The sequence below is a fragment of the Ursus maritimus genome, unplaced genomic scaffold, assembly GCF_017311325.1.
Source record: "Ursus maritimus isolate PB19 unplaced genomic scaffold, ASM1731132v1 scaffold_12, whole genome shotgun sequence".
Taxonomy (NCBI): domain Eukaryota; kingdom Metazoa; phylum Chordata; class Mammalia; order Carnivora; family Ursidae; genus Ursus; species Ursus maritimus.
Window position 1 is genome coordinate 19,519,634 of NW_024423564.1, and position 6,489 is coordinate 19,526,122.

Genomic DNA, 6,489 nt, shown 5'->3' on the forward strand with positions numbered 1-6,489 from the left:
TATATATATATATATATATATATATATAAATACACATAGTATTTCTTCATATTTTGTTATTTAGTTGAACTCAAATTCTTGGGTTTAGTTTTACATAGTAACTTGTTTTTAAATTTTTTGGACATTTCTTTTTATTGAGGCAAAATTTACTTAAAATTTTTATTCAAAATATAGTGACTTTAGTTACATATATGTCTACTTCTTTCCAGAATTTGGAATTTTTATGAATTGCTTTCCTTTAGGAATTCACTTGCATACAAGTATAAATGTTGTAGTTCTGGGCATTTCCTAGATATATTTTGTATTTTATTGTCACTGATATTTGATATCCATCTAATAATAGTCCCAGTAATATTTCAAAATGGATGATTTATCTTTAATAAATTATGATGAATGTGAATTTTCAAACATAAGGCTACAAAATTTAATTTTATAAAAAGTCCTACTTAATTTTGAAATGTATTGACTTATTTGAAAATCATGAAAGAAATCGGTCCAGAACTAAAGAGAAAATGACTGAATTTGATTTAAAAAAAAAAGAAAAAAGAAAAGAAATCTAGAGTTACAAGGCCTTAGAGGAGATGGCATTAATTGATAGAACTCTTATTTGTTTCATTTTATCTCCAAGAATGTAATAGCCCTTGTCTCTGCTCCTGTGGTATTTTTTGATGGTATTTTTCTTTGAAAATTGCTTTTGACAAATAAATTAAATATATTAATATAATATATTCTGCTCTAGACTAATAGGACAAGTTTAAGAATGGCAATGCACAGATTTTTGCTATAACAATAATCAGAGCCATGCATATACAAATGATTCACTTAAGGAATGTATAAATAATCTTCTAAAACTCAATGACACTAAGGCAATCCTTCCCTTCTTTGCCTAAAACAAAATTAGTTTTTTTCATTTCTAACAAATTTATTGACAAATAGTTGACATACCATAAACAGCATGTGACTTGTACTGTTCGATAAGCTGTGATATATGTATACAAATGTGAAAATGTCAAGATAACAAACATATACCTTATCTCAAAAGTTTATTTATCCTCCTTGACAATCCCTCCCTCATACACCTCCCTCAGTCTCCTCACTCCAGGAATATACCGAACTATTTTAGAATAGCTTAATTTTCTAAAATTGTATCTCCATGTAATTATAGTAGATAAGCTTTATGGTTTGTTTCATTTCTTTCACCTACCATTATTATATTAAGATTCATCCAAGATGTTACATGTTTCAGTTGTTCCTTCTGATTTCTGAGTAGATAAACCACAATTTGTTTTCCTATTCCTTTTTGAATGATCCTTTGGGGTATTCCTTATTTTTCTGGCAAGTACAAGTAAAGCTACATTTATCTATGAACATTCATTATAGACAAAACTTTCATTTCTCTTGTGGGATAGGTGGTAAAATGGTAGAAACTGCTGAACTGTTTTCAACGTGTTTGTAAATTTTATTCTTCTACCACCAGAGCACGAAAGTTACAGTTTGCACCACACCCTTGCCAGAACTCGGTATAGTGTATCTTCCAATTTTATTTTATTTTATTTTATTATTTTTTTTATTTAATGATTTTTTACTATATTATGTTGGTCACCATACAGTACATCCCCGGTTTCTGATGTAAAGTTCGATGACTCATCAGTTGCGTATAACACCCAGCGCACCATGCAATACGTGCCCTCCCCTCTACCCATCACCGGTCTATCCCATTCCCCCACCCCCCTCCCCTCTGAGGCCCTCAGTTTGTTTCTCATAGTCCATAGTCTCTCATGTTTCATTCCCCCTTCTGATCACTCCCCCTTCCTTTATCCCTTTCTCCCCCTACCGATCATCCTAGTTCTTATGTTCCATAGATGAGAGAAATCATATGATAGTTGTCTTTCTCTGCTTGACTTATTTCACTTAGCATTATCTCCTCCAGTGCCGTCTATGTTGCAGCAAATGTTGAGAACTCGTTCTTTCTGATGGCTGAGTAATATTCCATTGTATATATGGACCACAACTTCTTAATCCAGTCATCTGTTGAAGGGCATCTTGGCTCCTTCCACGATTTAGCTATTGTGGACATTGCTGCTATGAACATTGGGGTGCATATGGCCCTTCTCCTCACTACGTCTGTATCTTTGTATCTTCCAATTTTAAATTGTCTGCTGGTCATATAGAAGTGTCACATGTGGCTTTACCTGCAGTCCCCAAACATTGAATGATATCCATATTCTTTCCATGTGCTTTGTCATCTATAGGGAATTTTTTGTTTGAATCTTTGTCAATTATTCATTGAAGTTTTAAGAATTATTATTAGATATGAGAGTTCTTGACCTATTATAAGTACAAGCCCTTTAACATATATATGTTATTTACAAACATTTTCTTTTGCCTATGGTTTGTCTTTTTATGTTCATAACCACGTCTTTCAAAGAACAGAAGTTCTTAATTTTGTTGAAGCTCAATTTATTATTCTTTCCTTATATAGATCATGGTTTTGGTGTTTTGTGTGAGAAATCTGAATCTAACACCGTGTCAAAAAGATCTTTTCCTAGGTATTCTCTAGAAATTTTATTTTAGGTTTTTACATTTAGGCCTATGATTCATTTTTTTAAAAGATTTTATTTATTTATTTGACAGAGAGGGAGAGCGAGAGAGCACAAGCAGGCAGAGCAGCAGGCAGAGGGAGAGGGAGAAGCAGGCTCTCCACTGAACAGAGAGCCCAATACGGGGTTCAATCCCAGGACCCTGGGATTATGACCTGAGTTGAAGGCAGATGCTTAACCAACTGAGCCACTCGGGAGCCCCTTCATTTTGATTTAATTTTGGTATATGATGAAATGTATGGGTTGAAGTTTCATTTTGCTAATAATATCTGATTGATCCAGTATATTTTGTTGAAAAAAAACTATACTCATTGAATTGTGTGTGCACCGTTGTTGAAGATCAACTGTGTGTGTGTGTGTGTGTGTGTCTAGACTTTCTATTTTGTTTTGTTGGTATATTTGTATATCTTGATGCCAATAACAAATTTTTCTGATTATCGTATCTTTATAATAAATGTTGAAGGCAGATAATATAAATCCTCAACTTTATTTTCTATTTCAAAGTTGTTCTGCCTATTACGACTTTTGAATTTTAATATGAAACTTAGGATCAGCTCTGCAATTTGTACAAAAAATTAAAAAGGCTTGATTTTGATTGCAATTATAGATCAGTTTGTGGAGAATTAAGATCTTAACAATGTTGACACTTTTGATCTCTAAGTAAGGTATATGTCTCCATTTATTTAGGGGTTCTTTAATTTCCCTTAGGAATATTTTACAATATTAATGTATAAGCCTTGCAAGTCCTACTCATTAGATTTACCTGTGTTTCATATTTTTGCACTACTTTATATTTTTTTTCAATTTCTGATTATGCCTTGTTAGATATAAAAATAAAATTGAGTTTTTCATTATGGAAACTTGCTAAACTCACAAATTAGTTTTAGTAGATTTTTGGATATTAAATATTTTTTATGTAAGTGATTTATACAATCTGGAAATAGCAACAGTTTTCATTCTTTATTTCCAAAATGGGTACCTTTGTGTCTTTTTCTTTCCTACTTACATTCATTCAAACCTCCAGTAAAGTGGGAAACAGAAGTGGCCAAAGTTGATATCTTTGCCTTTTTATTAATATTATTTGGAAAGTATCAGTTTTTATCTTCAATTGTATCATTAGCTGTAGGTCCCCGTAAATGCCTTTAATTAATAGAAGGAAACTTCTTTCTTTTCCTCCTTTGTCAAAAGATTTGTCATGAATGGCTTTTTTTGGGGGGGTCAAATGTCTTTTCTACATCTGTTAAAGTTGTTAGGCATTTATATATTTTTCTGTGTATGGAAAATTATGTTGTTTGATTTTTAAAGATTAAAGCAACCTTGATTCCTGGCATAAACCCAATGTGGTCATGATTAATGAGTCTTTTATATATGTTGGATTCAATTTACTAAATTAAAAAAAAATAGTTTGGCAACTATGTTTAAGAGACATATTGCTCTGCAGTTCTCTTTTAATGATTTTTTCTGGTTTGAGTAGTAGAATAATGCAGACTTCATAAAATGAATTGGAAAATATTCTCTCCTCTTCAATTTCCTCAGAAAAGTTTGTGTAGAATTAGCATAATTTCTTCCACAAAAGTTTGCTAGGATTCACAAGGAAAAACACCTGAGCATGGATTTTTCTTTGTGGAAAGATTACTAAAAATTATTATAGTATTTATTTATTCACATTAGTGACAATGTATTCATAGTTCATCACTATTATTTCCTGAGTGAGATGGGCAGTTTGTACCTTTTATAGAATGTATCCACTATTGTCAATGTATCAGAATTGTCAAATTTGTTGATTTAAAGGTGTTTTTTTTTTTTTTTTAAAGATTTTATTTATTTATTTGACAGAGATAGAGACAGCCAGCGAGAGAGGGAACACAAGCAGGGGGAGTGGGAGAGGAAGAAGCAGGCTCATAGCAGAGGAGCCTGATGTGGGGCTCGATCCCACAACGCCAGGATCACGCCCTGAGCCGAAGGCAGACGCTTAACCACTGTGCCACCCAGGCGCCCCTGATTTAAAGGTTTTAATAACATTACCTTATTATTCTTTTAATACTGGTGAATCTCCAGTGATATCTTCTCTCTCATTTCTGATATTGGTGATTTGTATTTTTTCCTTTCATCTACAGCAATATAATTACATTATAATCAGAGAACATACTTGTATGATTTAAATTCTTTTAAATATATTCAGACTTGTTTATAGCCCAGAATGTGATTTCCTTGGTAAATAATCCATGTACATTTGATAACTACGTGTATTCTGATGGTGTTGATTGTAATGTTTTATACATGTGAATTAGGTCAAGCTGGTTGGTAGAGTTTAAAAGAACTCTGTATACTTATCGATTTTCTGTCTACTTGCTTTATCAATTATTGACAGAGGTTGTGGAAATCTTCAATTTTAATAGTCAATTTATATCTTCTTGCAGTTTTAACTAGTCATCTTATCTTCCCCAGTCTTCCAAATCCATCTCTACCAGTTTCTCTCTTTTTATAGAATTTCACAATTCTTTATTAGTTTTCCCTTGGTTATTTTCTTGGTTGATACTTGTAATTAGTAAGGAAGCTCAGGAAGAAACAGGTCTATGCCACCTTTTTGACTGGAATTCAGAATCAACTTTGAAAGTGAGTTCAGGTTAAGCAGACCACGAAAGCACATCTCTTACAGAATGATATTTGAGGAATGATTATTTCCATTACTCCTTGCTGTAGTGGAGCAGAACAGAACAGTGTATTTCAAGAGTCAGATACACAAGAGAAAGTTAAAAAGGAATAATGAAAACAAGTATTTGTGCAAAAAGAAAGGTGTAAAGTAGCAATGTATGTCAGAAAGGTGATTTATTTAATAGTGATCCTTGTGATAGAAACTTGGAACTCCCCAACCTCACCCCATGAAGGAAGCATGAATTTCTTGGCTTTAATATAATTTTCTCAAAGCTTGAGAGGACAATATACAACTCAAAGTTAGCACAGATAAATTTTTAAGTATGAAAGTACATTTGTTGCAATGAAGAGAGTTTGCCAGAATCCTCTTACCAGTGGAGGTGGAAAAGTAAAACAAAATTTGTTTTCGTTTTCCTTTTATAACCACTTTAGTTAGTTTTCCAGAAAATGGAGTTATTCTCTTTGTCAAAATAAGGCTAACTAGGTACTCCCAGAATATCTTCAAATATTGGCATTTTTTCCTCTGAACTCTGGGCCTTTTCTCCTGGAAAGACTAGTTCAAATTCTAAGAAATCCCAGGCCAAATCACCATTAACTGCCGGTCATGATCAAGTCTTTGCTATTTGGTAGGAAAAGTGATCACACAGTTAATCCTCTCAAGCATTTTTTATTTATTCACATTTAACTAAAAACAGAACTTCTGTTAACACTTTAGTTTGGGTGTCAGAAGTAATAGAACGTTCATGTATATTTCTGCTTTGCAGCTGTAAATAAATTAGTAAAACAAAATAATCAAATGAAGCTGATGAGACATGACCTTAAACCAATGGAAAGCTGTGGCATTAAAATCAATATTTCAAAATTGCTGTAAAGTAGAAATAGTGACCGTTGGACTATTGGAAAGTTAATATTTAGTTGTTGAAGGCCAGATGCTGATACGCCAGATGCTGATACATATTAAGAAAAATCAGAACACTGTTCTTTCATGTTAAGAATTATTTGTGAAGTAGTTGAGCTTAGATAAACTAAATAACTAAATGATGATCTCCCTTCTTTGGAATCCTCCCAAGTGCACTCCAAAGTACTTCTTATTCAAACATAGTATGTTATGTGGCAAGGCATCTATTCAAAGCTGGCATCAGAGAAAATGATGTATGAATAAGCATGCTAATTTCTAAGCCACCCTCCTTGTTCTTGATCTGACAGTGGGCTTTTGGCAAAGTGAACAAGGTTT